Source organism: Galleria mellonella, unplaced genomic scaffold (genome assembly GCF_026898425.1).
Source record: "Galleria mellonella isolate WM207_F2 unplaced genomic scaffold, CSIRO_AGI_GalMel_v1 utg57, whole genome shotgun sequence".
NCBI classification, from domain to species: Eukaryota; Metazoa; Arthropoda; class Insecta; order Lepidoptera; family Pyralidae; genus Galleria; species Galleria mellonella.
In genome coordinates this window covers 5,368,687-5,381,957 of record NW_026442119.1, presented here as the reverse complement: position 1 = coordinate 5,381,957, position 13,271 = coordinate 5,368,687, and the positions used below count along the sequence as shown (strand labels likewise).

The 13,271-nt window shown below is 29.7% G+C and overlaps 1 protein-coding gene across 1 annotated transcript in view; it reads right to left on the bottom strand.

The window, feature by feature from the left end:
* Nucleotides 1–1,013: 1,013 nt before the first annotated feature.
* LOC113509577 (toll-like receptor 6) overlaps nucleotides 1,014–13,271 on the bottom strand; it is a 137,050-nt gene continuing 124,792 nt past the window's right edge. Inside the window, exon 2 of the mRNA XM_026892922.3 lies at nucleotides 1,014–4,236. The gene's annotated coding sequence lies outside the window, so the exon portion shown is untranslated. The remainder of the gene's footprint in view (nucleotides 4,237–13,271) is intronic.

Below are 13,271 nucleotides of genomic sequence, written 5' to 3'. Positions count from 1 at the left end.
AAATCAAGATAACTGATTTTGTCACCTTTGAATCCATTTTTTGTAGGATATAGTCTTTAATTAATGGTAATGTCGTCTTTAGATTTAAATTATAACAGATTTCAGCTCTTCAAATTATTTCATTTTAAGTATATCTGCTTACAAAAATAATATTATTTAAAAAAAAAACAAAAAAAAAAAAACTATTATTATACTACTTTTTACTATAGCCAGTGGTATTATATTTGGAATATGAAATGATACTACAATTCAATGAATACAGCATTTCATTTAGAAATAATTTGGTACAAATTAATATCATTAAATAGGTACAAATTATAAATAAGATTAAATATTTTTTTTATAATTATATACAAAATTTTAATATTTCAATATGCGACAATAATTATGTTTTAAATTATAACAAAAAATATATTATATATACTTAAAATTAATCTTTATATTGTGCACAATACTGTATTGTTTATGTATCCATATAAAACACAGTTCAAATTTTATTTTTTAGTTTGTGGAATACAATGTTTAATACTTTCTTTTCAAATTGTAAAACTAGTTATTTATTATGCTAATTAGAACAGATTAATTGTAGTAAAATAATTACTTGTATCAATAATCACATATTGTTTTTTAATATATGCATAAAGTCTATTTTACAGTAATAATGATATTGCCGCATAATTAATTATATAAGTCTTATATAAATAGGTATTAATTAAATAGTATTCAATTCAAAGTTTAGATCTAATATTGTTAGGAAAGATCACATAATAATATATAATTAACACAAGTATTAAGAGGCTTTATAAAAGTATATGTATACAGGGTGGATGGTAAAATTAAATTATTTTAATTTATATTTCGGGTACGATAGTATCGAATTGATTAATAGTCTTGAATTATATTAAATTAAAAAATATCGTTTCATATTTAATTGAAAGTAAGTTAAATTTGAATAAATATATCATATTAAAATGTCAATTACGTTGTAACGTTTGATTCAAATAATATACTGGTCTTACTTTATTAAATGTTTTCAAAAATAGACACAACCAAAAGCAACGCTTTAGTTATGCATGATGTTCTGATTTATTTCAATAAAATTATACTTTTTAGAGAATTTACTAAAAATATAGAAAAACCTAAAACGAATTTATATGCACATTTATTAATTACATAATTAATTAATGTAATCGGTTTACATTTCTAGTTGTACACTATAAAATAAACTCATAAAAATACACATTCTCAAACTATATGTAATATTGTTTTAAAAATTTTGCTGCTTAAATGAGATTTATTTGAAAATTATAAATGCAATAAAATACTGAATATCTAAGAATTGCTATTAAAATATTAAAAAGTACGTAAATATCAACCGTTTTTAACTTCAGTTTTATTCAACTTTAGAATTGTGATATGCTCATATCTCATCATACGTACATTAGTGTAATTGTGTTTTAGTTTCACTGCTGTCATTTTATTTCCAGTGAGTAAGTAAGTGAGTCTGTTGTACTACGTTTATTCTATAGTGTACATAATGTTTTGTATTTTGCTGAAAAAAAAATCTTGAATGGATTGGAATGAAACATTACGTGTTTAATACAGACTCACGTATCAATGTTTCGATGGATTTAAATGAATATTGAAGCAGCCATGGAATAAACTGGCCTTGAATTATAACATACATATACAAATTAGTATAATATAACTATGGGATTCTATAAACAATTAGTGAAATAGGTATTAATAACTAGTTTTTTCTCCACAAATTTGTTCAAGTGAACGGGATATGTTGATATTCTTTATCGTCTCAAATATTACTCGTATAACAAATTTCGCAACCAGCATTGAGATTGGGTATTTTTTTCGAAAGTTTGAGGAAATTACATTTTTGAAAATATTTTTTGGAAAAAAGTGAAAAGAGCTTGGAAAATTTTGGCGATATTTTTGGAGTTTTGATACTTATAAATTATTAAGAAGTGCATAAATATACTATAAAAAATGAAGGTAGCAAAACAGAGAATAAAGATGAGAGTTTATCGTTTATTTTGTGGCACATGACAAAACGTAAAGAAAAAAGATACAAGAAAAAGGCAAAAGTCCTGGAAATTGTATCAATTTGGAGAAAAATTTTTAGAAACGTTTGGGTAAAAATTAAAATTCGTATCTGACAATTTTGTTCGTTACGGTTAGAGTTAGGAGTTAAAGCCCCCAAGAGGAGTTAAGCACATAAACTCAATTTCACGTTTATAATATAAGTTAGAATTATATAAATGCACCCTGTATACATTTACTTTTTATTTTAATAAAATGCTGTAAATAATATTTTTATGAAGATAATTTATATTACAATATAACATTTAGCCCTCACCTGAGGTTTCTCACCATATACAGTCTCAAATTCAATTAGATTTACACTCAATGCCAAAATATACCAAATTCTTATTAACAAAAACAATTGTCTGGAGCCAACGTTACTTATAGCTATTACTACCTATCTAATTTTATTTACAAGTTATTTTAAGATAATTATTTTGTACAATAATTATTTACTTTGGATCGTGTGTCGTGAAACCTGGGACAATCTATATTATAAAAATAAATCTTACGATTAAATATTATTAATATTTATATTATAATTTTATATCAGTTACAATAAGTTAGTGTAATATGTGTAGTAGATAACATAGAAATAATGGAATACAATTTAATAATTATTAATTTAATAAAGAATAATCATAAGAATAACGTATGAAAGAAAATAATCGTCAAAGTATTAAATAAAAATTTACACATTTTTGTTATTATTATTTTTAGGTATTAATTTTATGTCTACGCTAGTTGTAGAAAACCACACACAAAAATTTGAATTTTGATAAAAATTTTCACAGTATTACACGTACAGCAGTATTGGTTTATAATAATATACAAATTATTTAGTTTTTGGTTTGAGGTTACATTGAAAAACAATAATTAAGGAAATATTAAATCCAATAAGATACGGACGGACGAAAATGCTGTAACAATATAATTTTAAGAAACCTTAAAATATATTTTTAATGACATTAAATTAAAAATCACAGCAAATATCAATTTTCTATCTACTAATACATTTTAATTTCTATCTATATAATAACCGTGGTGTCATATCTTACATTACATTGCATAATTCTAAGCTTAATTACACATATGAAAATTCGTAGTATTTATTACAGTAATAATTATTACTAAGAATGTAGTAACAGTAAGAGTTGTATAAAGAATCAGGTAAATTAATGTTTATAGAATAAATTAGTTTTGACATTGCTCGATATTAGTACGTTTGCATTGTACAAGTGTACTTACATTTTCAGACAATGATAAAAAGAAATTTATTCTCTTGAATACAAATTACAATTTCAAAGAAGATAATTAACAATTTAATTATTATTTGTATGTCTTATCTAATATAAAATTATAAAAAGAAGATCAATTATAGTTGACAGTTTATAATTAAATCTAAATTATGTGTTATTTTTGTAATGAGACGTACTTTGCTAGTTCTGTTTTATGGGAAAAAATTAAAGAGCAAAATAGTGTCGCCAAAGTGTTGCCAGCAAATAATAATATAGTTGTTTCCAGTAGTGAACTTTGGCTTTTAAAGTCATTAGTTTCTCATTGTGTATTGAAACACATTGCGATATGGGTTGCTCGTTTGATAAGTCGGTAGAATACATTCTAACTTTGTCCATAAATGGAGCATTACTCGTTGCCCGTCATAAATATTCATTGTCGGCAACCAAGACGAAGTTTCTCGTTTCTCGTTTCAAAGTAGATGCGAGAATATTAGCGAATTTATGAGTAAAAATGTTCAACACTTCAACGTGATTTTCCTCCACTGAACTTCGACAATATTTATCTATCAGGACAAGACTATGTCAAATACATTAGTATAAATATAATATATACAAGATGTTAAACTATATACAGTGACTACGTCCATAAAATAAAAATTATAAAGAAGTGAAACTAAATGAATCGATGTTTTACACTGTCACAAAATAATGTCATAATAGAGAGTTCTGCACATTAAGTGTCCGAGATCAAAGTAAAGCCTCTTCGAGTTGGTCGAAGCCATCGTACCATCAGTCACTTTCATAAACGGTCGAATTCGAACTCTTCCTTCGACTGTATGGAGAACAAAATTCGATCCTGGTGTCTGGTAGCCAGGTATACGCAGTGCGCTCTGAAGATGCACTGAAATAGAAAGAAAACAAATATTTTAATATACGTCACTTAATAGAATAAAGGATTTTATCTGCTCGATATTGGGAGTTTACGATAGCCTACGGACATCTGTAATGCCAGGGGTGTCATATATGTATTGAAAACTAAAACCTTTGCTGTTTTAGAAATTCTAAAAACCACGTTCACCACAGAAATGCTACGAATCTCCTGTAAAGCAGAGTTGCTTTCCTAGTTAGACGGCTATTTAGGACAAGAATTTTCGTTATTCGAATTACTACGTAGCTACAATATAACCATAAATCAGTGTATTACTCAAATTTAGAATGGAAATGTTTAGGTAATTATTAGTAAAGATTACATAGACAGCTAGTGTATAATAATTAATCATAGTGTTGATAATTTCAACCGTTAACTGTCCACTGATGAATGTAGGCCTCTCCCATAAGGGGATTTTCTCAGAAGTTGCCACGCTTGGCAGGTGGATTGGAAACCAAAGTTAGGCTTTGGTAATGTTTTAAGAGGGATGATGCTGCCCATCCCTCGACCATTAAGATCCTTTAATCGCCTATTACGACACCCACGGGAAAGGAAGGGGTGGCCTATTTTATATCGGGACCACATTGCACTTCGTGGATATACAACATTTTTAACAGTAGAAAAATATAATAAACCATTAAAAGTTTACTAACTTATAACTCATTTTTATGCAACTTGGAAAGGTAAACATGCTGATGGCACAACTAATGGAAATAAGTTTCCTTGTACCTTATATCTTAGATAATAGAAGCAAAATAGGTTTATCGAATACTCTATAATTCTTATGGTAGAAATCCCTCATGTTTTGTTATTATTAATACATAAGATACTACCATTCTTTTAGTCGAAATACAGCTTAGGTTGCAAAATCACGTTTGCGACAAAACAGTTTTCGAAATAACCATCTATATTTCCCTTGAATATTAATTTAATGAGGGTAAATCTATTTTATTTCAACACCAATTAATGCTCACAACATTAAACACTGTGCTTTCTAAACAAAGCGCTTCGAATGGTAATCAAAAGCGGTTTAGAGCAAAATGTGTCGTTACAAACGGAATATGTTTGGTCACAGTGAATACGTGGCGACATTAGGTCAACGTCGACATTTTATACTTACATTATATAGAATATCGAGTGTCAAAAACCTGTCAAAATTTTGTCAGCTGATTTCACGTTTGGCTGACCTTTATTTTTAATCGAAATATAAATAATTTTTTTTCTGTGTTGCGAGTAAGAAGAATATAAATTTCCCAAATCAGGTAGATTTTTTAGATTAGAATTTAGAATTATTTTGTGTGATAAATATAGTCATATAATGGTTGAAATTAGGATATGATGATGAATATAAATATGCACAAGTAGTTTATAAATTAATATACATGCATTAATTAAAATGGCGGCCTTTTTAATTATTTAAAAACGCTAACTTATTTTATGTCTGTACAAGCATTCAGTAAAAATAAGTATTATTGCGTATCATTACGTGTATGCATTGTTTATCTTGTTCTTTTAAATATAGTCGTAAAAATTAGTGTGGTCTCGATCGCCGTTATGGTGCCGGCATAGAATGGACCACCCCTGGCAAACGCTAAGTGTGGCAACTACCGGCAAAAGTCATCTTATGATGGAGTCCTACGTTTAGCAGTGGCTACTGTTTTAAGATGTATGGTTAGTTTTTAATGACCTTCAAAAGAGAGAGTTTTTTCTCTCAGTTTATATGAATTTTGTTGACATTGTTGTTACTGAATTATGAATAGCCGAAGTGATGCCTATGTGTGGTCCTGGCATAAAATAGGCTACCCTTTCCATTCTCATGAGTGTCGTAAGAGGCGAGTAAGAGAGGGCGAGGGATGGGCAGCAAGCAGCGTCTTTCTTAAAACATCTTCAAAACAACTATGATTGCCAATCCGTCTGTCCAGCATGACAACTACTGGCAAATTCCCTCAAGGGGGAGGGGAGGACCATATACACATTTTTTTTAAATAATTTTCCTCCAAATTTCCTGCATTTTTTTAGCGTGAAACACGGAACATTTTTAATCTAGATATCTCGTGCTTTATCTAAGTAATATCTTGAATATTGAATGTTAAAAGAATCTCTCAAAACACGAAAAAAAAAAATTTAAGACAATATTACTTGTTAATGTTGTTGTAAATTTATTGAATTTTAGATTATTGAATTTAAATTATTTTTACTCGCATTTAAATTTACAATTGATATGAAAATTTTGTGACTTTTTAAAACAATGTTAAAAAAAATAAGCATTAAAATGCATTGCAAAGTACACGCATTACTGCCAGGAGTACCACCTACAAGCACTTGAGTAAACTCTGCCCGTGTTTATCTTCACCTTTGAGGCTCATAGGTTGTTGTTTTAGAGAACCCCTTACAGTTCAGGGGTCAACGTACTTGACATACTGGGAAGCATAGGTCGACGATACCTATTTCAAGGCGAAGATAGTTTTTGTCACAAAAAATATAGGTAAGAGTTTTTAAAGCAGACACATTAATTTACTGACGACCGTAAATGATAAGTAAATACCTGTTATTTGTAATTAAGGCGTGAACATAATTAATTGCTAATTAATGTGTGAAATTTTATTAATGTCTGATTAAGAAACATTTTGCTTTAATATAATACAAAAAAAATTATTTTAGAAGGAGCTTCTATTTATTTTTTACGGAATAAAATTTTATACGCTATATTACATTTTTTAAATGTAATTATTGTACGAATATAGGTATCTGGTTCACATCTTTGGTTGTACCTACGAACAATGCCTGAAGCAACATTTCTTTGCATTGTACATTTTTCTTTAAAAATATTTTTGTTTTATTATTTACCGAGAGTCTATATTTCATTCACTGAGAGCTTTTATTTATAACAAGGTTTATGAAAATTAAATTTATATTCTGTTAAGGTTCTCTTACTCTGATTTTGACAGCATTGACGTTTAAATAGAAAGACATTGTGATATCTCTTGAGATGGAAATGGGATTGTTTTGTTCATTACTTCGAATTTGATTAAAATGAAAATAGCAATGATTCTTCCTAAAAACTTTGACAAATTTCAATTTATTATCTAGAGAAATTCGCATTACTTATTTTAGATTATCCACGAATTTGAAATCTATATTTCTCAGAAGATCATGTTCTATTATTTTAAATATGTTTCCTATTGAGATATTTAAATTAATAATTTATTTATAATTTTACAAAACGAAAGATAAAATATTAAATTTCAATAAAATAATTTGAATAAGTTGAAAAAAGAACAAAGACCATGTAACACCAGTAAACACCATGTTTACTTCTTTTTATGGGTGTGAATTAAATAGTGATCCCGCCTGCGCTATTAGTATACACCGGTCAAGGATGACAGGCGAGGATGAATTCTACAATTATAAACCTAGATGGTTTCCAGGGTAACCGTGTGGAGATCGACCTGATAATACTAGAAATTGAGCAGTTAGATTCCATTACTTTCTATCCCCTTTACCATGTTTATTTAGGTAAAGTGAACACGGTAGGAGAGAAAGAATTAGTTAAAAATATCTTCCAACTAATACCAAGATCTACAGTCTAATTTATAATACTGACATAAACAAAAAAATTCTTCTTTTTTATAGAAATTAGTATAGCAAATAAGCTGACAGTCCACTTTATGAAAAGCGGTAACCGTCGTCTATAGAGACGAACAGTACCATGAATATATCAATGTATTATGCGTCGTTTAGATACCCTTCATACGTTGCCATTTCTGAAGACTAAAGTGTTATGCCTACTTACCCTGTAATTTCACTGCCATATCCCACCTTTCAGACCAAAAAACAGCCATGTATACAAAACTGCTTCACAGCAGAATCACAGATGGGTCAGAGATATCCAAACAGATGACTTTTGTAGAGTCTCCCTTTGAGCAAATATTAAACAACAAAAATAAATATTACTACGCTTCAGATGTAATGACGATTATTTTTTTTTATTTAAGAGTATTAACGATAATGGTTAAAAAATATCAGTAAAGTTAAATTAAGTTACAATTAATTTTATTGCAAAATAATATACAAAACGCATGCCTATTATTTGTATCGCTTATTATAGATATTAGAGCCAGTTATTAATTATTATTAATTACACGATATGTTGTCGCGATAATGGGACTTGACGTTATAATCTGATCGTGTCTGCCTCCCGGTTAGTAATAATTCAATATTACGGCGGTTCATTTGATGTTTAATCAAATAGTTATATTCCACGTTGGTCTCATTTCAAATAACCTGTTCCATTCTGGTTGGTGAAGTGTGATAAAGACAACACGATAATGTTATAATAATATTAACTATATGAGACGTAATCGACATACTCCTAATAAGTTTCAGATATTCTGAGACAGTGACTGAATAAGAAGCCGTTATGTCATATAATACTTATAACAAAATGTGCCATTCAAATTGATTAGTTTATCGATTGATATCGTGATATTATTTATTTACCAGCAATTCATCAATCTTAAATTTCATTACAAAACATAAAAGAGACCTTTATGTTCGGTTCAAATAAAGCATTTCTCTCGATTTATATACAGGTTGAGAACATCAAGTGATCCTCTTTGATTATTATTCCTTTTTTTGTTGCCTTTTATACTCGTAGGACTTGAAAGTGTGTTTATAAGCTACATAGATTGTTTTTTTATGACTGAAAAAGAAACTGGTTATATTTAAAAAATTTATTTTTCCATAAAATCGAGATAATTATGTTGGGTATCTTATTTTTATTTAATTCGACTTCTATAACGACGGTCGTAATGTTATCGATAAACAGTAGATAGAGCGAGATATATTTTATAAAGCAATTAAACAAATTGCCCTATTTGAGAAGTTAAGAAGGTAAAATAATAGCACATAATTGTACCAGTACAACTTAATATAAGTAGTAACATTGTTACATAAGTACATTCTACGAGATTGTTAGGTTAATCACAAACTCACAATAGAGATCGAAAGGTGAAAATCGACAGACAACTCGGACACTATTAAAAGGAAATGAGTGCGACGCCACCATAGCGGACGCTTGAGCAAAATCCAATTTGAAATAAGTGCCTTCTGAATTAATCCAGCCACTTTGAACGGACCGGATGAAATTTCTGGTATTTTTCACGTCTAGCAATAAAAACGAGCCCTCGACTCGACCGGGAAAAAGATGAGTAATAGCTTCGCCTTGAGCACTGAGAAACTAAAAGGAATAATAATATTATGCTTACTTATACGATGGGAACCATTTTAATCCAACTGTGCGGGTATTAGAAAATGAGGTCGGTGTATGCACGGAAGTGTTTATTCACATGTATGAAATTTGCGTTGAATCTATAGAAATTGTAATTAGATATGCCAACACCAAATTTGTTGGTAATTTGAAGTTATTATTATAGACTAAGCATTGTTATAAAACGATGTAAGAATGAAATGTTTTATCAGTCTTCTTTGTCCGAGGGAAAGGGATTGTTAGTAATGGGGTCTAATAGCCCCATTGCTGGCATATATGCCCTATCAGGTTGACCTCCATGCGATTTCTCCTGGAAACAGTCGTGGTTAAATCTTGTTGAATTTGTCACGATGGGCCAACTGACCTGCTTTCATCCTCATCTATCTATTTCTCATTTGTGTCCCGTCAAAGTATACTGATAGCGTAGGTGGCATTATTGTTTTAGTTTTATTTATTAAAAATATATATATCTTTACCATGTTGAAGAGAAGGTTAAATTATTAAAGCATAATATTTGTTAATATAATATAATATTTGTGAATATATATGTATAATCAAAAATAAAGGAACAATATAGAATTGTATATAAACAAATATACCATTTGTACTAACTACACAGGAAAAGCTGCTACGGTAATCAACAACGATTAAAGGGTTAAAATTATATAGAACGGTATAAAGGAGTGCGGTAATTTAACATTCAAAAAGTTGTATAATTAATATTCAGGCGACTGTTCTTGTGGAATTGTCGTATGCCGCTAACAAATTAATAGCTTCATACTTTTGTCTATATAAATGTATACCTATTTACAACCGTATAACTATAGGGTCATAATTATATTATTATCCATTTGTTCGAAAATTGTTTCATTAGTATAAAATCTATGTACCTACATTCGATTCTTTTCGGTCATTAACTTAAATTATGCATAGTGAAGAACTCTTTTTGTAGAAAGTGGTAACTGTCATATATAGGTAGTAAAATAATACACCATATTTGATTTAATTAAGCAATATCACTGTGTGTATCCCGGCATAGAATGGGCCACCCCTTCCTTCTCCGTGGGTGTCGTAAGAGGCGACTAATGGAGGGCTAGGGATGGGCAGCAGAGTGTCCCTCTAAAAACATCTCTAAAAACCTAACTGCGGTTGCCAACCCGCTTGCCAAGTGTGGCAACTACTGGCAAAATCTCCTTATGGGGAAAATTCATGTCCAGCAGTGATCAGTTAACGGCTGAAATAAATAAAATAATAAGTAATATTTTAAATAGAGAATTCAAGTTTCATCTCGAAAATGAAAAAAAAGAAGCATATGACAAATGCGGCTGTATGGTGCTATTTTATCTACGATAGGCAAAGAAACTGATAGTCTACCTGATAGAAAGAGGTAGCTGTCATCGTGAACTTCAGAGAATATCCTGAATGGAAAAGATATTATGTGTCATATACATAGTATAGTTACTCTTTGATATTGTTTGAAAATACAAAATGAAAATGCACACTCCATCTAAAATAATAACAGTCAACGAACTTTGCTCTCAAAGCGAATATAATGTTACCAAGTCAATTACAATAGTTCATAAATGCAGTTAAGGACCGATATTGCAGTTTGATTACTTAAACTAACAACTTTGTACTTTGCTCCACCTGCTTTAGTTAAACTACAAACTAGATCAGTTAACACCTCATCTTAACGCATGCGTGAACATTTATGACTTCGGATTATTAAGTTACAATTTGTTTGTCTGTTAATTTTGAATCTTGTTTAGAATGTAACAAGTAATTAAATAGGTATTTAAGGTATGTCAGGATTTTTAATTAAGACGAATTTTTAGGAACTTAAATGTTCAATGCGACAAAGTGAAATAATGTTTACATTTTGAGGGAGACTTTGTACAAAAGTCGATTGCTTGGGTACCTCTGTCCCATTCGTGTTTCAACCGTGAAGCAGTTGTGTTTGCATGGCTGTGTTTCGGTTTGAAGAGTGGGATATGGCGTGAATTTACTGGGTACAGAGGAATAACACCTGAGTCCTCAGGAATGGCAGCGCATGGGGGGTATCATGGGCGAAACAGTATACTCTGTTATGTCCATGGTACTGCTCATGTCTATAGGCGACGGTTACCACTTTCCATCAGGTGGGCCGTCAGCTTGTTTGCCATTCTAAGTTGTATAAAAAAAAAATAGAAATAATTTTCAGGTAACTTACGCATGTCGTATTATTGTAATAGTTGTATTACAGTAATAGTACATAAGTACTATGCCTGCTTAGTTTTTAAGAAAAAAATATGTTTATAAGTGGCAAGAAAATATATCATATTGTGAATAAATAATTTTAAGTTTTATGTTATCTTTTTTATAATTTAAACCTATAAATTATAATAAAGCCGTTTTTTTTAAGTTTCTTTGAGACCAAAGTGTAATCTTGTAGATAAAAAACAAATTCAAATCTGTTCATAACTGATGGAGTTATGAGGCAAATAACATAAAAAATACAACCAAATAGAGATTATTTTTGAAGTCGGTTGAAAATCGATTTTATCTTTGGCAAAATTACTACGGGTATACTATTGTAAATAATTTAATTAAAAAAGAACCCTAAAAATCAGTTTACAATCAACAAAGATATCATATTACATACAATCTGTATGCTAACAAAAAAAAAATATCTGGAATCCAAACTTCTCTTTTTTTAAGTCGGTTCAAAACAAAGAATGCAAGTGTACTGTACTTCGGTGGCATAAGCCGGGGTGTAGCGAGAATTGTCTGAACAAATATAAACGTAGCGGTCAAAATGGAAGTCCTATTGTGTCAGCAACGTATTCATTTGTATGGCCAACCCAATATTGACTGTACGGAACTTGTTTTGTGTAAGTAAATATTGGTAAGGCGCGGGCTGTGGAGCTACGTATAGCAAACTAACGATTAAAATTAATTTTTAGTTGTGGGCGATTTCGAGAGCCACGTATTTTTTATTACGATCTCAATATAATTATCTTATTAAGAGTTTGAAATGGCAGCAATTACAGTTTTATTTAACAGAATTATTGAAAATGTTAAGTGTGAGTGTGACCACAAGACAGTCTTTTGATGTCCAATAATAGTAGGAGAATAAATAAAAAATGAATTAGGATTAATTGATACATTGTAGTTCGATATGTTACTAATTAGAAAGAGTTTCTGTGATAATTAAATTCTAAGTAAAATGTGTAGGTCACACATGGAAGTTTTTAGAACAAATAGTTTATGCTATGTACAAAGCATTCAAGGTTTTTTTTTTAATATTAATTAGATAGATTGTTGCATCCTTTAAGAACGTCACTTTTTCTATAATGACTATTGGAGGAATAAGTGACTAATTGTAGTATTAGAGTTAGTAAGACACTTGGAAGCTAGTAACTTATTACGTTTATCTAACAAAGTAGGGTCAAAGATTCAACATGCTTTTCGAAATACGGCAATGGTCAAGTAAACATGCTACAAACGTTTAAAGGTTACCCGCACTCAACGTTCTCTAACTTTGTTAACCATTAGACCGGTGAAATTAGTGCTGTGTGTTACTGCATCAAATCTTTTAAACTTGTACAAATCAGTATGCAGTCAACTATCAACGTATAACGTTACAAGTTGTAAATTGATAGCTACTTTTATTTATTTACGAGTTTAATATATTATTTTTATGAAGTGACAGTCTTCTTATTTACTAGTAAGATACATGTTAAACTTCTAGAAAATATTC